The 25,341-nt window shown below is 39.4% G+C and overlaps 1 protein-coding gene across 1 annotated transcript in view; it reads right to left on the reverse strand.

Moving 5' to 3' along the window:
* SND1 (staphylococcal nuclease and tudor domain containing 1) overlaps window positions 1–25,341 on the reverse strand; it is a 425,421-nt gene that overhangs the window by 239,201 nt on the left and 160,879 nt on the right. The window lies entirely within an intron of this gene.

Consider the following 25,341-nt stretch of genomic DNA (forward strand, 5'->3'; position numbering starts at 1 on the left):
TTTGTTTTTTGTTTTTCCCAACAAAGAGGTTTTAATAGTTGCCCTGTATGCAGCTGGTGAGAGTTAATACAGGCCAAGGACAGGCCAAGGAATGACAGGCGCTACAAAAATTCATCCAGAAGGCCATATGAGTAATGCTGATGATGTTGGGGGAGGGGGGGGGAGGGACAGACGGGGGGGGGGGGGGTGATGGTAATGATAATAAACAAAAACGAACACCTGACCATCTTCCAATTCAGAAGGCCAAAAGGCACCCTATCCCAAAAACAGTCTTTCAGGAAAATTAAGTGGGAAGACCAAACAAAACTTTAATCCTCAATAACCTAAAGAATTAATAATTATATTCATGTCCCAATTTTTTCCTTTATCTAGAAAAAGAACTGAAAATACAAGATTAAAGAGCCCATTGGGGAGGCAACATTATTAAAGTAAATCTCAAATACAAATGAAGCCCTGAGAACAGCCCACAGCCAAGACACATACGTGCAGGCAGCTATGACAAACCAAGATTTAAAGTCAATGTGTAATTAGCATTTATGTCCCTCTCCTGTGGATACCGAGATCTATTTCTCTACCTTGGAGCCATCTCTAGATACTCATCACTGACTTGTCAATCACTTGAAAAAGAGCCACAATTTCAACAGTTTCAATCAAAATTGTAAATCTTAGCAAGGTCTTTAACTGAATAAAAGATAACCTGAGTTTTGTGCTTGTGGGTTGAGTACATACGGAACGGCAGGAGTTAAAAAGTAGCAGGTGAATGCAGACAGGTTCCTCATTTTTCAAGCGAAGGTACTCCTAGAATGTTTAGTATACAAGTATTTTACATGTTCCTAACACAAAGGGCCTGATCTCTGATCTTGGAGCAATGACTCCAAGGAGCCCTAGGCTCTTGCTTGGTTCTCTTATAAAAGAGTCCCATCCCAGGGGCGCCTGGGTGGCTCAGTCGGTTAAGCGTCCGACTTCAACTCAGGTCACGATCTCGCAGTCTGTGAGTTCGAGCCCCGTGTCGGGCTCTGGGCTGACGGCTCAGAGCCTGGAGCTGCTTCTGATTCTGTGTCTCCCTCTCTCTGACCCTCCCCCGTTCATGCTCTGTCTCTCTCTGTCTCAAAAATAAATAAACGCTAAAAATTTTTTAAAAATAAAAAATAAAAATAAAAAATAAAAGAGTCCCATCCCATCTTTGGGTCCCCCTTTTTCACCTGGAAAATTAAACCACTGGGTTAGAACTCTAGAGTATCACTCAACTCTCGGATTTCAAAAGATAACTTAGCCAGTTATGGTGTATACTATGGTGTTTTCTTGGACCTTTGTAATTCCTACCTTACCTTTACTACAGTAAACTGGAATACAGATTGTAAGCTCCAGGAGAAGGCAGGCCATGCCTTTTACTAAAACTGTTGTTACAGGGCCTGTACAGTGGCTGGAGGGCATACTGTAAACAAACATCTGTTGTGTGAATGGATATATGTAGTCAGGAGCCCTTTCAGACAGAAAATTCTAAAGAACACCTTTGAAATGAGAAGGTTCAGTTTTGAGGACCACTTTGTCAAGTTGTTGACCTTTCTGGGGTTTTATATAACAGATTGCCTGGGTGGCTCAGTCGGTTAAGTGTTCGACTTCGGCTCAAGTCATGATCTCATGGTTTGTGGGTTCGAGCCCCGCATCTGGCTCTGTGCTGACAACTCAGAGCCTGGGGCCTGCTTTGGATTCTGTGGCCCCTCTTTCTCTCTGCTTCTTCCCCACTCGTGCTCTGTCTTTCGCCCCCTCTCAAAAATAAACATTAAAAAAAATTTTTTTTAATAAAAAAAACAAAACGTGGGGGAGAAGAGTATTTTGAAATCGGGATGAAGCTTTAATCACAGCCCCTCCTCTAACAGGTTAAGTAAGCAAAATACATGTAGTTTCCCATATTATTGGTTTCTCAAAGATGTTTTCAAAGAAAAGCAGGTAATCTAATTTGATTCATCCTTAGTCCATTAGATTGTGGAATTTTCCTTCAAAGGAATTTCAAGGACCTTTCAGAGGAATGAAGATGAAAACTTAAGACAAAATTTAAATCACAACCTTATAAAGTATGGAAGTAATTTAGTTCAACAGAATAGCTTTGGGCCACACCTAAAGAATTCTGAGGATCTATGGATGTGTATTCTTCATACATCTGATCTCTAAAAAAATCAAATTACCAAAGACCTTCACAGGCCTTCTGATGGTGATAATGAAATGACAAAATGACAAAATCTGAACTATGTATAAAGGATAAAGAAGGGAGAAAAACAACTGCATATCTACAACATTTCGAGGTCACAGCCTGAGTTTAGTATTAATATAAGGCTGTTATATAAGGCTCTTTTGCATAATTACCATATAACCCCGCCCACTATTCCACACAGCCAATCATAAATTCACAAAGAGCCATAATAAATACCCTGCCTCTGGAAATAAGCTCTTAAATGACCCATCACTCTCATGACAGAATTTCCAGGTAGTTATGAAAAGCTTCTATGAACCCCAGAAAAGACAGTATCATCATCTGGGCAAGTCCAGCTGATGCACCTGGGAGAGAAAAGTAAGTAAAACACTATTTTATACAGCTTAAATAGGAGCATGGACTCTGGAGTCACCAGGCTGCAAAGGTTTGGTTCCCAGCAATTCTACATAAGAGCTGTGTGAATTAAGATAAGTTACCTAACTTCTCTGTGCTTCAGTTTAACATGGATAACTCTGCCTACCTCACAGTTACAGGAAGAAATGCACTCGTATACACAAGGCATTTAGAACACGGCCGGATTCCGAGTAAGCTCTATGTGTCAGTTATTTTCAGATAAACACGTACTGATTTTCTTAGAGGAGAGCCTGGCACAAAGTGAGTGCTAAATAAGTGTATGTGAGATAAATAAATACATGAATACATACATATATGCATAAATAAGATGCATGTTGACTGAAATCATTAGACTACTGAAATCATTAGGTAGAAAGGCTCAATTAAATATACTTTTCTCCTTAAGGAGCCACAGCAAACAAGAATATGTACTTCATACATATTCATCCCAACTTAGAGATAAGTAGGGCTTATTTTAAAGAATGATACACTATTTTGTATTTATTTACACATTTTCCGGATTAATTTTGCAGGTACCAGTTATTGGAGATTTTATTTACCAAAGATAATTAAAGCAGAGTGTGGGGAATAATCTCAATTAATTAATAGGTTAACTAGAAGTATTTTGAGAGGATACTCCTTGCCTTACTAAATTAGGAAGACAATGAACACAGAGATCAGTCTCCCTTTGCTCTGTATAAAACAGGAGCTTCCACAACACTCATCAATATTTATATATTCTTAATCTTCCTTCCGTGCTAAAAACCACCTTATGTATTTATTGTAAAAATCTGATACACATATATTTTTAATTTTGAAACAAATTTTAATCACCCATTCACCTCAATATAGGATGAGCTTCAAAACAAATTGCTAAGGAGTCTCTAGGTCCTGCTTCTGGGCATGCTCTCGGCCTCCCGCCACCACCCCACCCCCAACCCCCAGCCAAGCTACTCAGAGACAAGTGCTTGTGGAGCCACTCAATCCTCATAAGAGGACATCAAACTAACCTCGTCCTAGACAGCACGAGGTCACAAGAAAAACAGTGAATCACAAATGAGAGCAACATATACACGTTCACATTTTCTAGTTAGCAACATCGAAAAAAGGAAAAATAGATGAAATTATGTTTAATATTTAACTAACACTGTACAAAACATCCTATCAACAAATAATCAATATGAAAAAAATATTGATATTATTTTCTTTCTTTGATATGAAGTCTTTGGAATCTGCTGTGTATTTTGCAGGTCCAGCACATCTCAATCAGGACCAGGTCCATTCAAGTGCTCGAGAGCCACCCAAGGCTCTTAAGTCGCCACACGGGACTGTGTGAGCCTATACTCTCCCTGAAGGCACAGCAGTCTTAAAGAGGCTAAGGCCTCGTTCCTCTATTATATAATCCTCCCTTTTGTGATTCTTTCTCAATTTTCTCCTGTGAGCTTCTGTTACATTTTATGAATCCCTGTAAACACTCTTAAACCAAATACGAACAAACATGGCATGAAAAACCAGATATAAGAATAAAATGTTTATCCTTCATTTTCTTTTAAAACTGTTACCCGACTAAACTAGAAAGCTTTAGGACTTTCAGTTCCTAAAAAAAATTTCAGGTGGGAGGATAAATTTGTAGAAAGAAAAAAAAAAAAAACCCTTTAATTTATGACTATCATTGTGAAATCTGTTCTGTATTTGATGAGGGTACTTTTCAGCAACTTCTATCAATTCAATGGCTGAATTTTATTTATCCTCGATTTGCTGACATTAATTCTAGAATTCTTTACCCTAAGAGGTTGGAATTTATTCTAATGGATGGATGGTGCCTAGAAACTCAGGTTAAGGCAATAATCTACTTTTGTGATTAGTATTTCTGCTGAGTATTGATTACTAGAGAGAAAATGATCACTTGGTAGATGAGAACTATTTATTTTTATAACCACAATAAAAAGGCTGAAATTTGGGTCTCATCAGGACATCGCTGAGCTCTGATCTCTCTTAAAACAATTTTTACAAAAGGCCAAACTGGGAAACCTAAACAATTTACAGATATAATGACAAAAAATTATACATCTACACTGCAAAGATAAGGAAACAACAACCCTCCCTTCCTACCTCTCCAATCCAGCCTAGATGTACTGTGTAACACCCCCCTTTGAAATCACCGTAATTAGGTGTTAAGGCTGGTTGTTTATTCACATACATTCACGTGGCTCTCCTCCATCTACAATTACTCTTCCCAACTCCCCCACACACACCCAGAGTCAGAACTATTGTGAGCATATTCCATTTTCATCAATGGAATGTTAACCTACAGTGCTTACAAACCTCTGTAAGCACAGAGTTGAGGAGCATTCTTATTTGATGTATTTCTGACAAAATGAACTCCTTACCCCCTACCACCTTGCTGGATGGGAAGATGCTTTTATCTATTCTGAGAGGAAAGGTAGAAATCCAGCTTAATACAGGGCCTGTGGAGAGGCTGAGAGTCTCTCCCGACATCAGGCATTCATTTAAGTGGACATCACTGCTTCCTGATAAGCATTCAGTTTGGCAAATATTTAAATTTTTTTTTCAACGTTTTTTATTTATTTTTGGGACAGAGAGACACAGAGCATGAACGGGGGCGGGGGGGCAGAGAGAGAGGGAGACACAGAATCGGAAACAGGCTCCAGGCTCCGAGCCATCAGCCCAGAGCCTGGCGCGGGGCTCGAACTCACGGACCGCGAGATCGTGACCTGGCTGAAGTCGGACGCTTAACCGACTGCGCCACCCAGGCGCCCCCAGTTTGGCAAATATTTAATTAAAAGCATACACAGGCATGAGATCCACATGTACATGTGAAAACAATACATATAAGGACCCATTTGAGACTGGCAAAGATTACTAGAAGTAGTGATAACAACTTGACAACCATAGTATTCAAATGGTCTCAAAATATTCCTTAGTTTATGTGTGAGGTAAATGATGGGCACATATAAAAATCAGGAAAGTACAGTTTTGACAACTGAAAGTATTTCAAGTAAAACTGATGAGGATCACAGAGAAAAACAGAGAGACCACTATATGAATCGCACAGCTGCTAGTATTTTCATTAATCCTCTGAATCTTCAGTCCTTACAAGCAGGCAATATATGCAAAAAGTGTAATCAGTGTTTGCGCAAACGCTCCATCCTCTTACTCCTTACCGTACCATCATATAACCCACCCCCATACCTAACTAGAATGCCATCATATCCCTAACAAAGAACGCTAGGGCCCTAGAAGCAATACCGGAAACTGAACCTCGTGTCTCCGTAAGGCTCTTCTCACTCCTCATCAGAGCTACCATCTCCCACTGCTTTGGTCTGGAGGATGGAAGTCATGTGAGGGTCTTTTCCCTCCCCTGTACAGTGTCAGTCACAGGCATTGGTGTCCAAAATTTCCAAGGTCAGCAGCAGTCAGGGAAAATTAAATCATTTTGTCCAGAATTCTCCCTGGAGGAGTTCCAGCCACACAAGCAGCACAAATATACAGAGATATGTATGCCTTTGTGTAGAATACACACAGTGTCACTCAGTCTTTAAAACAAGAGCGGTACTAAAACCGAGAGGCTCAGGGATACGAAGAAAGAGGATTTGCTTAATGGCATCTGAGAAGAATTACTGGGGGAAAAGAGGATATTATTAAGACACGGATAAAAACAAAAGGTTACATTTTCCCTGCAAATATACGCCAGTCAATGAAGAAAATGTCTCCACTCACCAAAAGGCCGAACTGGAGAACCTAAGCAATAAAAGTGGAGGCTAACATATTCACTCTGTCAAGACTTCCAATAAATCCCTGTTGCTCTGGAGGCTGGGTGTTGCTTGGGTGAGCAAAGCCAGTACAGAAAAGCCATCCTGCGTTCACTACAGCTCAACGCACACCCGTTTCTCCAGCATACCCATGAGCTGGCATTTAGGAGTCACTCAGACAAAGGGAAGACATATTCAGGTAAATTAACTAAAGCCCAAAGTTAGAATGGTGAATTGGACTAAAAGAAGTAAGTCATGACCTCCAAGGAGAATTATGAAGAAAAATATAATAATTCTTAAGGAATGCCTGCCAATGGCACAAAGAAAAATAGCCAAAGGATCCAGCTCTTCTGCATTTATATAAATTATTCTTGGTTTTGATGCTAAGAAAAGATTCCAAGATAGAAGTTAACATTCTAGGTCTTTTTCCTTTAGACACACCACCCTCTCTCTGTATTTCACAGAGAAAATAGAGGCCTACTAAATGAAACAAAGTTTCTTGATCAAAGGCACAGCGTGCACAGAGCAATGACAACTGAGGTCAATGCCTGAAACTACACACACAGTGATCAGAGACCATCCCGCATGGCGTCTGTGTCCACCTCCAAATTCAGGTCTCTCGATTTGTACTGTAGTCACTGTTTAAAAAAACAAAACAAAACAGTTTATATGCACACAGCCAACTCCCCAGCCCACAAACACAAATACATATTTAGAAACCAGGTGAACATAACAATGAATGATAAACCTAGGTTAAATGCATCATTTGCACACCTGACAGCCTAAATTCACGAAGCTAAGCTCTAGGCAGCTGTATAGACAAAGAAACCTCTGAGACTTCTATTTCCTCAGTCTCCACTGCTAACGTATCAAGAGACACGAAGGAGAAATATTGCTCAGGTGCCTCAAAAAATTAAAAACAGAATTACCATAAGAACCAGCAGTTCTACTTCCGGGTATATTATTCAATCAAAAAGAATTCAAAGCAGGGTCTCAGAGATATTTCTATCCCATGTTCACAGCAGCATTATTCACAATAACCAAAAAGCGGACGCAACCAAAATGTCCACTGACGACTGACTGGATAAACGAAATGTGGTATATACGTACAATGGGATATTATTCAGCCTTAAAAAGGAAGGGAATTCTGACACATGCTATTATTACTTGGAGGAACCTCAAGGACATTATACTAAGTGAAAAAAGCCAGTCACAAAAAGAAATATTGTATGGTTCCATTTAAATGGGATACGTAGAGTAGTCAAACTCAAAGAAACAAAGTAGAATGGTGGTTGCTAGGTCTAGAGGCAGAAGGGGATGGGGAGGTGTTGTTAAATGGGTACATAGTTTCAGCTTCGCATGATGAAAAGGTTCTGGAGTTTGGTAGTGTTGAGTATTGTCATGCAACCAAACAGTACACTTAAAAATGGTTACAATGATAAATTTTTTGTAATGCGCATTTTACCACAATTAAATGCGTATGGGGTGGGGTGGGGTGGGAGGGGGCTTAGGATTTTCTACTCAAACACATTCCATTAGACCGTAACTTAGCAGCAGCAAAGGTCAGACAACTCCTATCTCAGACCTAGCTAACTCCAGAATCTCATTTCACATTCCCAGAAAACAGATGTTTACCCAAAGGCAATAATAATGAGAAGTTGTGTCCAATAATCCATTTAAATAAAGGAGAAGTCTCAGGTAGTCATGGACGACAAATTATTCCATGCTTCTTAGGACATAAAATACCTTTATGTATTTTCCTATTTTCTAAAAAGAAGAGCCAATTCAAGCTGCATGTCTAGGTACCACAAGTCTAACTAAATGTTACCTGCTTCACCATTTCTCAGAGGCAGTCACAGAGTAAGACAGAGTAATCTACAGCTCATTGACTTCCTATAAAATTGTCAAATAATTTTGGATGTGTTGTGCTTGGACACATTTCCTCCAGGAGGAATAGACCTCCCTTGGAGAACTGTCAAGTGTACATCTAGACTTCCAGGGAATTTTCAATGTGCCCCACCACAATTTTTCTACCTCTGTCTAGTTCACCTGCTGAATCTAATCACTATTGCCCACGCTTTTATCTAATGAATCTTCAATTTTTCATGTGCTTCACTAAGTGGTATTTTCCAACTACTGGCAGAAACCTAAATTGGTATATAACATCTTTGGAGGTCAAACTGACAACTGTACTAACACATATTACAGAGATGTCCTTTGACCCAGCAATTCCACTTTTCGGAATTTAGTCTACAGTAACAAAGATGTATATACAAGTGCCCTGTCCTTTACATTCATGGTAGTTTAGCACAAACACATACTTAAAAGTTATGATCTAACCCTCACAGCAGCCCATCAGTTCCAAGTTGGTAGTGGCCATGGCTATTTTTTCCCTCAGTGTATTACCAGCACTTCTCAATAAATTTCCTATAGCTGTTGAAAACAAGGGAGATCTACATATTCTGCTTTGCAAACATGTCCAAATGAAAAAGCAAATGCTCACTGGAACATATAATACAATCCCATTTGGGGGAATTCAAGACACAGAAACAGAATCTGGAGGAATATACCTAACAAAGGTACAATTATAGGGTACTCCAGATTTTCACAGCACGAATGTCTAAGATTGAAATTTGTAAGGAACATTTGGAAGAGAAAAAAGAATATTAAATTTAAGAAAGCAAATGGCTAGTTGCAATTAAATATACAAAAGAAAATATGTACCTTTATTAACAGAAACAAACAACAAACTGGCCTGCTCATAACCAGATACACTTCAATGCTGAATATCTATTACATCACACTAGTTCCCAGGCTGAGGCCAGAGTCACCGTTCAGTAGCATCTGCCAACCAATAAGAATTATACAGGGCAGGCTAAACACTATTAGGAGGACACAATCATGAGGGCTTCCGGGTGCCCAGTGGTGTCCTGTTTCCATGGCAGGTGGGCATCACTATCTGCAAATGAACTGCCAACCTCACTGTGAGCTGATAATGATGCTGCAGCCACCACCTGCCTGCCATATGCTTTCTCTACTTGTCACGTAACAAGAAACTGCATTTGGGCATGCTGATCACTGACAAGTCTGATACTACTGGTTGATATCATACCTAACTACCGCCCTCCATATAGCTGAGGAATAGTGGATGAAAGATACAAAATTGTACTCTGCCAACTGACCATTCACTAAGCCCCAGTATTTTTGCAGAAGGCTAACCTGCTATTCTTTCTTTAGTTCTAAGGCCAAGAGCTACTTCTGTCTGAACGGCTATGCCCCATCCCCAATTCACGTCCTGATCCTATTTCCCATTGGTAAAGCAGACAAGGAGCACAGACTTCCCACTGCAACAAACTGAATTCATTTCCTAAATCGTCACAGTACCGTCAATGAAAACTGATGTCAGCCCATGGGGTTTCCTGTTTTAGTATAATGTCTTGCATAGATTAGCGAAGGCTGTGACATCATGAGCCAACAATTGGTGGTAATGGAACACCGTCTCATAGCAGCAAATAATCTGAAGATAATAAAATATGTTCAGTATACCAATAAACTGCCTCTAGTCACTGCCCTATTATACCTTTAACTCCTACATTCATGTCTATAACAGAAAATCTCAAAGTATAAAGCTTGTTATCTACACCTAGGCAACAATCTAGTAACTAGTCTCCAAAAAGGACAGCCAGAGATTTTCAAAACCAAGTTTAGCTGAAAGATAGTGAACATACCAAAATGAATGGAATCAATCACACATTAACCAAATGTCAAACTTAAAAGTGATTATCCAACAGCACTTTCCATGAATTATCAAGTCGTTGCACAAGTATATATTTCCATTAATGAGGGGACTCCTCATACATTTCAGCTGCCTCCCTTACCATCCATCCACTACTTAACTCATTGTATAAAATGCCAACCAGCAAGAGCATCAAGAAACAAATACCAAGTGTTCCTTGTCATTCATTCATCAGCCATTCCACCAACATGCAGAGGTACCTTCTCATCTTTGAGACAGTATACCGATGTAGTGGGTTTTGGTATATTCACAACGCTGTGCAGCCATCACCACTATCTAACTCCAGGACACTTTCATCACGAAAAAAGAAACCCTTTATCCATTAAGCAGCCACTCCCAATTCACTCCTTTCCCCTAGCTCCTGGGAACCATTAATCTACTGTCTCCTTGAGTTTGTCTTTTCTGGACATTTCGTATAAATGGAAAACGTACAGTAAATGGTCTTCTGTGTCTTACTTCTTTCACATGGTATAATGCTTTTAATGATTATCCAGGTTGTTCTCTGTCAGTACTTGATGTCTTTTTATGACAGAGTAGATGTACTGTGTGTGTATACCAATTTTGTTTGTCCATGAAGATACACATTTGAGACTGCAGCTATAAAAACAGAAAGTGCATTGAGAACCACTCTAATAAGATTTTATTATGATAGCAATAATCTTAGTTTTTATACCACCATGAAATGGCTTGAGAATCAGTTGAGAGACTAACTGATGGCATTAGCAGAAGACTTATCATTAACCAAACAGCTAAGGCATGAGAATCAAAACATATAAGAGAACTATTTTAATTTCCTAACCCATTCACCTCAGAACCTCAACCAAATCCATCTTTAAAAAAAAAAGCCACTCTTTTGTCAGGGCGCTTGGGTGGCTCAATTTAGTGTCAGACTCTTGATATCAGCTCAGGTCGTGATCTCACCGTTTGCAAGATCAAGTCCTGTGTCAGGTTCTGTGCTGACAGTGTGGAGCCTGCTTGGGATTCTCTCTCCCTCTCTGTGACCCTCCCCTGCATGCTCTTTCTCTTTCAAAATAAACAAACACTTTTTAAAAAGGAAAAAAAAAAAAGAAATCTTTTGGTGACTAAGTCTCAGGGGATGGTCCAAATGATCAACCAATCAAACAGCCACTTCAGAGGAAAGCAAACTTCCTCACAACAGGTCATTTGCTCAGGACAAACAGTATAACACCACTGTTTAGGATGCCAAAAGATTCTTCCAAAAATTACAATCCCTACAGCTTTTACCCTCTCACCAGCTGCATGTGCTTCTACTTTCCTTGCATACACTCAACTCACTTGAAATGAACTGGACTATAATTCAGGATTCAGGACTCTTACATTTTCATTATTTAGCCTGTTTGCCCACATCCTTGGTATACATAGCAATGCATTTCTCCCTGATGTGTCACGTGTGGCAAATTCTAAATGATGCTCTTCCTATCAGCTGACCCAATGCCTCTCCTCCCTCTACCTCTAAGAGTCCACAGCGGAAAAACTAATAACAAATTCTTCCATAGCATAGTAGTACAGGAATAAACAGAAAGACCCAATGAACTTTCCTCCATAGTTTTGTATGGGAAGACTTTTTGTTCTTGTGCTACTAAAGAAGTCTCTGGGAATGCAAGCTGGTGCAGCCACTCTGGAAAACAGTATGGAGGTTTCTTAAAAAACTAAAAATGGAACTACCCTACGACCCAGCCATTGCACTACTAGGCATTTATCCATGGGATACAGGTGTGCTGTTTCGAAGGGACACATGCACCCCCATGTTTATAGCAGCACTATCAACAATAGCCAAAGTATGGAAAGAGACCAAATGTCCATTGATGGATGAATGGATAAAGAAAATGTGGTTTATATATACAATGGAGTATTACTTGGCAATCAAAAAGAATGAAATCTTGCCATTTGCAACTATGTGGATGGAAATGGAGGGTATTATGCTAAGTGAGATTAGTTAGTCAGAGAAAGACAAAGATCATATGACTTCACTCATATGAGGACATTAAGAGATAAAACAGATGAACATAAGGGAAGGGAAGCAAAACTAATATAAAAACAGGGAGGGGGACAAAACATAAGAGACTCATAAATATGGAGAACTGAGGGTTGCTGGAGGGGTTGTGGGAGGGGGGATGGGCTAAATGGGTAAAGGGCACTAAGGAATCTACTCCTGAAATCATTGTTGCACTATATGCTAACTAATTTGAATGTAAATTTAAAAAAAATTAAAAGAAAAGAAAAAGAAAAGTCTCTATCTCTCCGCCCATGAGATGTCATCCCAAGAACAGGACAGTTGGTTTACTCATTAGATAATGTTTTGAGCTATAAATTAATCTGATCATTGAAAGACCAGCCTAAGAAGGCAGTGATATTTTAAAATATGCTGCCAAATAAAGAATTACCACATAAATTATAGACAACTCCATGGGAAATAAGAACAAAGCCAAAACTTTGAGCCACTCCTGACAGGACCACCAAGATGACAGAACAATACCAACCTCCAAACACTAGAAAACCAGCAATTGAAGTTTCCACCTATCAACAAGACTTTACTGCAACCACTGGCCAAGACCTTCGTGCAAACTAAACTACAGGGAGACTTTTCAAACAATCTCAAAACGATCATCTAAAGTCCAATCACTTAAAGTGTACTTTTGAACAACCAATAGGTGTAGGAAAAAGAAATCAAACTTACTATATTAGAAAAAGAGCAAGTGAAACTCCATATATTTTTATGTGTGTACACAAGCATATACATACACACGAAATCAAACCAAAGAGAAATGCATTAAATAGATTAAAGAACCACACTAAAATTTCAGATTAATTAAGTGCTGAAATAGAGAGGATTGGTCCATAGTATGCTGCCTCTATTTTCTCTGTAAAAGATAAGCCAATATGCATAGGCATGTTTAAATTAAGAGATTCATTTACAAGTAGAATCTGCATTTAAAAAAAAGGGTTATAATTGATAGAAGGCTATAAATTGAGATGCTGTCTCATATCGAATAAAATGAGTATTCTTAGTGACATCTGCTAAAATTCCTGCAAGTAATCATCACGATAGACATGATACAGCAATTAAATCGATAAAATATTCAATGATAACTATGGGGTACAAAAACCAAAAAAAAAATCCCAGAGTTAGTAAGAAATAGTAGGCATATTTGAGATACTCTGATCTGGAGCAAACAGAAAGCAGAACAGAGAAGAATTAACTGAAGTTGATCTAATAAGCAACTCCCAAATCTAAAAAGAATGAATAAAACCAACTTCTAATAATTCCACTATATATTAGTGATCAATTGACACCTATAACTGAGAACCACTCCCCCTTCACTTTTGCTTCCCTTGAATATTGGGAGAATATTTTGTCCAACTGCTCAGAGGAGGTTGGACAGTAGAGCAGGAGGAAGTTACAATAACATCAACAACAATGACAATTACTCAGGTTAAATAACATGTCCCCAAATCATGCAAGGGCAGCTTTCTACAATACAAAACGGCCAAAGCAGGGGCCTGGCTGGCTCAGTTGGTGGCGCATGTAACTCTTGATCTTGGGGTTGTGAGTTCGAGCCCCAAGTTGGGTGTAGAGATTACTTACAAATAAAATCTTCCCCTGGCCAAAGAAATCAAAATAGCGAAGTCATACAATCGGGAATTAGGCTAGCTTATGGAGAGTGGAAATAGAACATTATCTGTATAATAAGTTACCTTTAAAAAAATTATTAAGATTAATGTTATATAAAGATTTCATTTTTAAATTCTAACAATTAGTTGATTGAGATTTGAAGGGATAAAGTAAATGAATGCCATTTAAACTCATTTAAAATCAGAATGAAAGGGACTGCAGTATCCCCTAGGGCAAACACATACCACTATACAAGAGAAAGCAGATTCAGTGGACTTATGTGAATCCCCCACATTTGAACAGCAATTCAATGCAAGAGTTATGACTAGATCCTAAATATCAGAGCAAATAAAATCTGAAAGTATAAGAACAGTAATCCACAGTAAAATGAAGTCATTTCAGTAAATTAAGTCTTATATGCCTAGAGAGAATTACAGTCTAGGAGAGCTAGCCCAAAAATCTTCCAAGTCTGAGTCATTTAAGAAGCTACTCTTAAAATAAATGGATGATACAATGCAGGTGGCTGAAAGGTAGTTCATGAGATGGCTGAGAGAGGCCTCCAGCTTGTTACTGACTCTGGCTCTTCCAACAGCACCCATTTACAGCTATCCCCACTAATCTATAATACAAGCAAATCAAAAATAAAACTACAAGATTACTTTGTTGCTATGTTACTTTTAAATAATGAAGAGGATAATGGAAGGTCAAAAAATTGAGCAAGGTTAAAAGAAATCCAAGGAAAAAAGGGACTAAAATTCATATTTACCATTAGAGAATTAAAGTCTCGGGAAACATACAAGGTTGAATTTCTGAATGAGATAAAATGCATAGGGCTGAAGGGGTGGGAAGCTATTACACTTCTTAAATGACCAAATCCTATCTAAAAATAGCACCTACCACCATGGATTAACAGAATGGAATAACTCTTTTAAACTTTAGATACTCCCAGATGAGGAAGTCTGTGAATCTGTAAGCTCAGTGAATCTATTTAATTCTACCATATGGTATGACCTATTTATTAAAACAAAATAAAAATCATACTGTCATAGGTAAAATAAATAAATAAATAAATAAATAAATAAATAAATAAATAAGATGAACAAATTGGTGTAATAAATTATCATACAACCATGGAATAAAATGACAGTCATTGAAATTATTACATTAAAATTTCATTGAAGGATGTGGGGAGATGTTCAGGTTACAGTGTAAATTGAAAAAGAATGAGGCCATATAGTTTGATTCTGGTAGAAACAGAAGTTAAAGAAAAAATACCCCAAAATGTTAACAGTAATTTGAAATGATTTTATTTTTCCTTCATATTTCCCAAATTTATAATGAACATATACTGCTTTTATAACCAGGAAAAAAAAATAACCATAGAAGAAAAACAAGAAATCATCATAGTTAAAGTATAATCTAAGGTAGCATTAGGGACATTCCTGAAAGCAGTAACCTGTGTGTCACTGATAACGGAGGAGACTAAATTCGCTGTCTCTACGTAAGTCTTCGCAAGGCTTGTAATCAACTGACCAATTTTTATTACTGACCAATTTTTATTCAGCATTCATATGCTCCTACTTCCTTATTTTCAAAAATAACTTACAAATCAATGGTAACTGTATAACGTTCCTCCCAAACACAGGTAAAAAATCTGGCAAATCACAACCGAAGATGGAAGTCACTGGAGTTATTCACAAAAAAGTTCAAGATTAGAGGTTTGCAAAGCTTTCAAAGTTGAGAACTAAAGGAACAGGATGATAAACAGTAGCAAGATGTCAGAACCACCCAAAATGAAGACACTCCATTCCGCAATCATTTTTTATTTTTTATTATTTTTTTTAACTTTTTTTATTATTTATTTTTGAGACAGAGAGAGACAGAGCATGAGAGGGGGAGGGTCAGAGAGAGAGGGAGACACAGAATCGGAAGCAGGCTCCAGGCTCTGAGCTGTCAGCACAGAGCCCGATGCAGGGCTCGAACTCACGGACCGTGAGATCATGACCTGAGCCGAAGTCAGACGCTTAACCGACCAAGCCACCCAGGCGCCCCTTTTCCGCAATCATTTTTTAATGCAAACTTAAATAAAAATGGTGGCGCCTGGGTGGCTCAGTTGGTTAAGCATCTGACTTCCACTCAGGTCATGATCTCACAGTTTTTTGAGTTCGAGCCCCGTGTCGGGCTCTGTGCTGACAGCTCGGAGCCTGGAGCCTGCTTCCGATTCTGTGTCTCCCTCTCTCTGCTCCTCCCCTGCTGGCACCTGGTCTGTCTGTCTCTCTCACTCAAAAAATAAACAGAAAGAAAAGAAAAGAAAAGAAAAGAAAAGAAAAGAAAAGAAAAGAAAAGAGAAGAGAAGAGAAGAGAAGAGAAGAGAAGAGAAGAGAAGAGAAGAGAAGAGAAAAGAAAAGAAAAGAAAAGATGAAAGAAAGAAAGGATGAAAGAAAGAAAGGATGAAAGAAAGAAAGAAAGAAAGAAAGAAAGAAAGAAAGAAAGAAAGAAAGAAAGAAAGAAAAGGAAGGAAGGAAGGAAGGGAGGGATTTGTATCTGTGGAAATTGCAAAGGAATCCTTCCTCTTTTCCTAGCAGTGGGAATGCTAGCTCTACCACAATGACGACAAAAACAGGTGAAGTGATTAACACAGTGAAAATGAATGAAATCAGAATTCACATTCCAGGCTATCTGGCCAAAGGGACTCAATCCTAAACCTGAGTTGGTTTAGCCCTTAAAATAGGCTTATGAAGTTTCAGATAACATGAAGGCCATCACTGAGGTGGCCTCGGACACTTGTTCTGTGTCCAATGACCAAGGAGAGAAATAGGTTTAATTACATGAGGGAATTTGGCTTAGATGTTTACAAAAACAAAATAAAACCTCACTACTTTTTTTAATGAAGTTTTCTTATAACTGCCTTTCTATGACAGATTCAAAGTGGCAATTTTCCTGCAATGATAAATGACAACAGGGCTGAGGATGTATAGAAGATCTGGTCATTTATTTCAATCAAACGTTTGGTTATTATGCACTAAACAGTAAAAAAGGACACCATTTAGAATCAATGGAAACGAAAGTAACAGTATGGAAAAATTACACTATGACACCGTATCTGTATAGCCAGTTTGCCTACATTTAAAAAAATAACAAAATAAAGCAGCATTTGTACTTCATTTTCCATACGTAGCACCAGTAAATCCTCAGTTGCTTAAGTGTTGACTAAAGAAAGTGTTGACTAACGACCAGGGGTGCCTAGGTGGCTCAGTCGGTTGGGCGTCCGACTTCGGCTCAGGTCATGATCTCGCGGTCCGTGAGTTCGAGCCCAGTCTCGGGCTCTGTGCTGACCGCTCAGAGCCTGGAGCCTGTTTCAGATTCTGTGTCTCCCTCTCTCTCTGACCTTCCCCCATTCATCCTCTGTCTCTCTGTGTCTCAAAGATGAATAAACGTTAAAAAATATTAAGAGAACTCTCACTTGAAGCATCAGGTACTCTCACTTGAAGCATCAGGTGCGGTACTTTAAACAAAAGGTACTGCCTATGGAATTAGAAATAAATGCTTCACAGCATTACTTCAAATTTAATGAGTATCTGAATTAACTACTCTTCAACTTAACAGTCCAGCTTTTAAAAGAAAAAGTGTCAAATCTTTTAAAAGAAAAAGTGTCAAATAAATAATATTTTGAAATACTGAATTAATTAATTGAGCTTTCGTTTGGAGGGCGGAAAGGCAGGGTATCCAACATTTAGTTCTAATGATCAAACGGTATGGTTGAATAGGTAAGTTTAGAAGGAGACTTCTCAATTTTTAGCTTCAAGTGTGGGATTTCAGAAAGAAGGGGGTGGGGGGATTTGCTGGATGGGGCATACTTGTCTCTTTATTTCCCTTCCTTTGGGTCACAGTAAATTAAATTCTCATCAGAGCTCCTGCCAGTTCCCATGGGAACTCTATCAGGCTGTGAAAAACATACCAGAATTCTCAGAAAAGAAGGAAACAGCACGTAAAGTTCTCTCCAAGCTCTTGCTTACCCACGCCCACTCCCACTTCCTCACTAAGTCAGGCACCCAAGTCAGGGCCAACCCAGTCAAGGGCCAAAGAGCACCTAGGCTCAAAAAGACAATCTTAAGAAGAAGGGCAAGCAATAGACTTTAAACTTGTTAGACTGGCTTTGAAGGCAACAGGGCCCTAAGCAAAAGAGAATGCTGGCTGCTGTTTCTCATAAAAATTCACTCTCTATTCCTCCCCACTTTCCCACGTGTTGCCTTTTCGGTTGCCCCTCTCTCTAGCTCTCAATCAACCTTATCAAGACAGAGACTAGAACCAGTTCGTTGTGGTCGTCATATTATATACTGCTCCCTGTTCTTAATTTCCCTAAGCCCTGACTCAGTAGTTTGCAATTATCGATTGAGTTCTGATGATATGCCAAACATTGTACCTAATGCTTAACATATAGTACCTCACTTAATGCTCATGACAGGTCTGTGTTAGGCAATGCTACCCCAGAGATTCAAACCCATGTCTGTTTGGTTCCAAAGTCCATATGCTAAACCACTACAAATAGCCAACATTAAGATATTGATTAAACATTCACTTGATATTAAATGACAAAAGTATCTCAGGTAGAAGTCTAAGGACACAGGGAAACCATCATAGTGAAGGTTACAAAACAGTAAGTACCACACAATTACAAGCTAAGTTGAAAATTATGCAAATACCCAAATATATAAAAAGAAGATTGGAATATATACACTCAAGTATTAATAGATACTACCCCTGGGTAGTAGTTTCCTTTTGCTTTAATTTCTTTCTTTCCTTCTTCTTTTTTTTAAATATATTTTTAGAAGAGACAATCAGTGTTGCTTTTGTGACTGACAAAATAGGCAGTAAATGTTATTTGTAACACAACACCAAAACCAAAATACAGTATCATAACCAAAATAGAATGGACAATATCACCAATATTAGCAGAATGCATAATTACATTTTCAAGTAGGAAAATTATGGCCGCAAAGAAAACTAGGCTGAAATTTTGTAGGAAGATTCTAAGCTTTCCCTAAATTGTGCAGATCAACAACAACCATTTAGTACTTTTAAGCACATAAATACAAATGCAAGGATACTATTTCTGGTTATCTGTACAAAATTTTAACTGTATTTATGATGCTAGCATTTGTGTTAAAAGGGAGAAGAATATCCACCCACCCACAAACATCTGCCTATATAGGCCTAAAATATCTCTGGAAAGATTCACAAGGAAATAGTAATAATGGTTGTTTGAGAAGGTAAAACTGAATTAGCAAAGGACCAGGGGAGGGTAGAAGGGAGCTCTCCCAACTGTATACCCTTTATTATCATTTGAGTTTTGAAATAAATGAAACAAATTACCTACTCAAAATAATCAATATAAGAGGTGAACACAATACCAAAAAGAAAAGGGAAAAACTTAAATCAATGTTATTGGTTTCCTAGTAAATAAAAGTGTCTAAAAGATAAAAGATATGTTAACTAATTTAAATGTCTGCCTATTTTATACAATAGTCTGTCAAAAAATATCCTAGGTTTCCGCGCTGGCTATCTTGCCAAATGACTTCCAAATTTCTATTTCAGCAAATGAAGCAACCAAAAGCATTTAGTTTCTTGATTTGACTATGAAAATCTTTAGGAGGAAATAAAAAAAGAATCACTACTTTATCCATATATGTGCTTTCTAAAACTGATATCTACATCTATTTTTTTTTTTTAAAGTAAAGAACTTGCTATGTCAAATAAAACCACAAAAACGTTTTGAATTCTGTCTTCCTGGCTGTTTAAAAATTAAATTTAAAAAACCCTATAAGGAAAAGTATCTTTGCCTTGTCATGGAAATCACACCAACACAAAGCATCTCTGAAGGAAGGGAAAAAGCAAGACCCAGAGCCATCAACTCTGCACTGCTACTCATCACCCTGGACACACACGATTTGGAGGACAGGGATGATGACATGCAGCCAAGGAAAAAACAAACGTGAACGTGAATTCCAGGAAGTTAAGCCACGCAACCAGCTTCCCAAGGCTTCTGGAGCCATCCAAATAGTTTCTCTTTTCCTGTGGATACAATGCTCAAGCCCCTCACTCATACTTGTACTTGGGGCAGCACCAAGCAGAGGTGGCATTAGAACGTCTAGCAAGGACACACATACCCTGGCCCATCAACTAGAAACCCTGCGCGAAGGGAAATCAGACTGAAAAAAGTGACTGGCAATTGCTTCCTCATTCGTGTCTTCCCTTTTCCCAAAACACTAAGAAATGACAATTAAAGCACTCAAGAGTCTCGAATGTACCACAATTATTATCTAGCCTGGAAATTTTCATGTTCGTCCAAGAGGACCCAAGCCCAAAGAGAACCTGGAACCATCAAGCGAAATAAGTGGACCTTGTTCAGAGAAGCAAATGCTCCAGCAACTCTGGTACTGAACCAAGTTTCATGCTGCTGAGAGGAAGAACAGAAACAAGAAAAAATGACATTTAGCAAATCACTTTTTTCCTCGTAAGGCCAGAAAGGTCCCAGGGATCCACTGCCACGGCCAAGTCAGACAGTACGGCAGATGGGGTGTGTGTACTGGAAGATGAGAGCAACTACAGGCTATGAATTTTGAAGTTGCTCGTGTTGAAGGTCTACGCACCTTTGAGGAGGGGGATGGAAAATGGAAGGCAGAGAAATGGAAGGGGAAAGGAAGACTAAATCGAGGGAGGAAGGAAAACAACAAGGAGGTTAGAGAGAAAAGGAAAAGCAGAGGAACTTTGTGTCCGTAAAGGGAGGGATAAAGAGACTATCAACACCACTTCCATTCTCCACTGGTAGAGAAAATAGCTTTTAAGTCTAATACATTTTGCGATCCCATTACGATTTTCCCTTTGGAAGGTTATGATTAGTGACCACCAAACCAGAAGAGCGGAAGAGCAACAACACGATTCCTCTTTGTCTTTCATCTTCAAGAACTTCACACATGGAGAGTTCAAACCACGTGCTACCTTTCTTCCACACAGCTGGCGGCACCGCTGGCCACGAGAGAACCTGGTGGACAGTGTGGAAGTGCGGAAACAGTGCCAGACCGAGACGTCAGAGAATCAATCATTCTGATGGATTTGGCTTCTAAAGCCATCATTTCAAAATTTAGTGAATTGATGAATGATGGAAGGAAACAAACACCAGCTCTCAAAAGGGAGAAAATCATTTGAAGACATAGGTCCTAAAAAAGGAGAAAAGAGGCCCTTGCCCCACTGGTAAACCAGACTGTAACCCGAACCATAACCATTCAGACCCAACATTTCAGATGAAAAGACATAAAAGATGCTCTAACTATAACTCAGTCACATAAGCACAAACAGGAAAAGAATGAATTCAATTTCCTAGCCTTCTCTTGAGGAGGGAGAGAGCTGGTGGGTAAAAGCTAATTAGAGCTGCTTCATAGAGGCGGTAGGTAAAGATTTATATGGCAGCTCGCCAACAGTCTCCTGACATTCACTGCTCTTAGTATAAAGAATCACCCAGTGGTCACAAGACTCAGGTGTGTGTGTCTTACACACATAACCTCCTTAATCTTATCATTTTGTCTATCACAGGTATTCACATTCATTGATATTTAAAATAAACCTTTGGTAGCAAAAGATGAAACTTACAGAAATATAAAAGCATCAGGTAGGTCAATCAGTGCTAACAGGACAAAAAAAAAAAAAATCTTCACTACTGGGTTTAGGAACAGATCTTTGGGATTGGCAGTTCGCTCCCCTTTCACGATAAGGAAACTAAGAGCTAATATAAAAGAACACATCCAAGGTCATGGAGTTAGGATAAGATGCACTTCAGGTCTGGGGCTCCAGGTGCCCAAGCTTTTCTACCTTCAGCCCACCCTGTTAAGTGAAGCCAGCTCAGGCCATGGAAATCTGACAGCTTCTCTGTGGTGCTCCCCCCGCCCCAGAGTCTCTACTAGGAAAAATACACATTTATCAGTAAATGTGGTTATACCAGAGTCTGATTGGATATACTACGATGACTAATTGAGCCTTTCTGGATTTTTTTAGTAAGATCATCTTTTTAGAGGATGTATTTTCCATCCATTCCATTCCTTCGCATCTCACAATTTAAGCAAATAAGGCACACTGAAAGAAAGGAATTCGTGTGTAGCGTAAGAATATGAACATACACAAACTTTAGCTGCCGTGTCTTCCTGCCTCTGAGATGACAGAAATGTCCTACCTCTTCACTGTAATGTGGGCTGATAAGCTGTAGAAAAGGCTGGAGGCCTGCTTTTCAGATACTAGTTTGTATTTCCATCCCGAGGAACTTAAAACAGTTTCTTTCTGTCCTGTCCAAAAGTTACTCCTAATACAGCTCTGCTACCGTTCCCTCCCTACACTAGTGCACCTAAGAAATCACAGCTATCAAAATATCCTGTCCAATTTACAAATGAAGAAACAGAGGCTTTGTGAACACTCAGACCATACACTTAAGATTACGTCTCTTAGCTGTTGAGAGTCAATAAAAAAACAAGAACTTCACCAGCTGCTATGTGGTAGGTACCATTTCACCAAAACTTGTTCACCTAATTTCTAACCAGTGATGAAGTCACTTCTGGGATCTTCTTCCTTTCTTTCTTCTAATTCTGTATTTTCTTCCCTTCCCCGCCTTTTTTTTTAAATTTTTTTTAAATATAAAGAAGGGCCAGAGGTTTAGAAGTGGCAGAAACCTGGCTTAGCAGGGAGAAGTCAGATGCTCTAACTGGTCTCTCCTTTCTCAGCCCTCTACCATCAGAGTTTGAGCCTGCCAGGCTCCGAGGAGCTGGGCTCAGCAGGAAACTGCCAGGCTAAAAGGTACCCCATATACTGCAGAAATGGCAAAGTGGAGCAAGTCAGCAACTTACTTTCAATTCATTCAAACTATTATTGGAGACTAGGGACATTATGAACCCCAAGTCAGGGAGGATGGGAAGAGCAGCGAGTAGTCAGGGGCCACCAAGTTTTAAAATAATGGAGACTCAAATAAAAAAAATATTAATTTTGCCCACTAAATCCCTGTCAAATCAATTTAAAAGAGAACAAATTACAAATACTGCACACTTTTGACTATGAAGTAAAGTCACAGAAACAGCCCCAGACCAGACCTCCAGCACCCAGGAAGGACTGCTCAGGCAGCAGCACAAAAACGTCAAAGAGCAGCCTGGCAATGAGGGGCAGGCCACACTAGGCACCGAGCCAGGTGGGGAGGTGAGTTCACAATCATGATTCATTTCTCTTTTTCAAGAGACAAAACATATACTTATGCTACATATTTTTAATGCCTTTGTCTCTCAGACAACACCATGCCTAGAGTTTCACTGAAGCCAGGCTCAAAGTCTCTCAGGATGAGGAAATTAAAGAAAGCAGGCGACAAGGAAACCAGCTCCCTGGCTTAGAACTATAATGTGAGCTCTCTGCATCCCTTCTTCGTATATCTACATATCCCCAGCCTTTCTTGTTTTTAAATGTTTAAGTCCAAGTTAGTTAACATATAGCATAACGATTTCAGGAACAGAATTTAGTGATTCATCATTTACATACAATGCCCAGTGCTCATCCCAACAAGTGCCCTCCTTAATGCCCATCGCCCATTTAGCCTGGCCCTCCACCCACTACCCCACCAGCAACCCTCAGTTTGTTCTCCGCATTTAAGAGTCTCTTATGGGGTGTCTGCCTCTCTGTTTTTATCTTATTTTTGCTTCCCTTCTCCCCAATCTTTAAGACCCCGTAGATACAGGACAAATCCAACCTCTTCTGTGAAGACTTGATGGGGATCAAACCAGATTCCCGACGTCAGGGACTGCAAGCTGAACAAAAAGTAAGGTAAACTCTCTGCCCTGTAGGGCTGGGAGAGGGAGGTCAGACTGGGAAAATGCTCCAGGAGAAGTGGGCACAAAAGTATGCAAGGAGGCTGGAGAGCCCAAACTTCACATGGGGAGCCTGGAATACAGGACACTGGGAAGATGCTTAAAGAGAAACAAGTGTGAAGGCAGGAGGGTGTGAAAGGGCTGGGCCGTGTCCACAGAATGGTGAGAAATTCTTTGTGACACACTCTATGAACGTACAATAGGAAGACTGGAAATGGCATTACAGTATTTTATACACAACCGCCTTTGATTTTACGTTCACTTAAGGAATTAGATGTCTTACTGGAGGCATCTGGAGATCCCCAGAGTTTGTGAAAGGATCAGGAGTGTGCATACAGAAGGCAGTCTGACAGTAACATGAAAGTGTGCAAAGACCAGAAGGAGCAGGCCAACCACCTAAGGTGGAGCTGCAATAATTAAATTGAGATATAATATAAGCAGCAAAGAGACTAACAGTCACTGGAAGTATTGTGAAAAGGAGGATTTGAAAAAGGTAACCGTGGCAGAATCAGGCGAACTTAGGATAAGGACATCGCAGACTCTAAAGTTCAGGACAATGGACAGGGGAGACATTATTTAAGACCAACAGCAAAGGTACTCAAGACAGTTTGTGGGCAGGGATGAAAAATCATATGGAGGCCATGAGCTACATTTTGGATGTAATAGATGTCACCTATTTACTGGAATCTGTATTTGAGTAACCAGTGGTCAGCAGCTAGAAACGTCTGTAGGAGGAGAAAGAAGTTATGAGTGGAAATATTCACATGCGAGTGTCAGCAGTACATGTGGTAGTGGAAACCTGTAAGTGGATAAGGTCACACAGCAGGTTAAGACCTCTCCTGCTTCTGACTGACAACTATCGTCTGTATAATTCATATTAGTATTAAGCTAATACCGCCAAGAGACACATTTCTGCTATCTCGCCAGTTCTTCAAATATGTTCCTATTCAACTTCACCCATTTTGACGTAATCTTGTCCCAGTTAGACTGTAAGCAACTGGTGACACAGATGATATTTTATTCATCTTGACCTTACCTCCATGAAGGTACCTAATAATCATATGTACCTTTTCTAAAACTCCACGAGAACAGGAGTTTGTAAGGCTCTACCCCAAATGCCTAGAATAAGGTACGCCACATAGTAGTTGCTCAAAAAAATATCCGGTAAATGAATAAAAATGAATTGATTTCACTAGGCTACCACTCCTGGCCTTCTTAACATATCAAGCAATTAGGCATCACCGAAGTTTCAAGGACTGAGTCCTCAAAGACAGTAAGTCGACTTGACCTTTGTCTTCAGAAGATGACTAACTGCTCATCTGCCCAGCACAGCCCAATCCAAACACTTGTTGAAACCAGAAGAAGAGAAAAGGCAAAGTTGCAGAAAAAAATACCTGGCTCAAAAAGGCCTGGTTGAAGACAAAGCCTGAGATTCCTATCGTTACAGAAAGAAATTCATGCATAGCTCTGCAGGCAAAACGTTAGACATGGTGCTCCAGAATACAGACTTGTAATTATTCCTAATGTCCTATTCATCACCCTTGAATGGGATGAGCAGGGTTCATCAAAAGCTATTGCCAGGAATGATTCCTCCCAGAGCACGCCATATTTCAAAATGCTGCTAATTACTGAAGTAGAAGCCA

Source organism: Neofelis nebulosa, chromosome 4 (genome assembly GCF_028018385.1).
Source record: "Neofelis nebulosa isolate mNeoNeb1 chromosome 4, mNeoNeb1.pri, whole genome shotgun sequence".
In the NCBI taxonomy this organism is placed as follows: domain Eukaryota; kingdom Metazoa; phylum Chordata; class Mammalia; order Carnivora; family Felidae; genus Neofelis; species Neofelis nebulosa.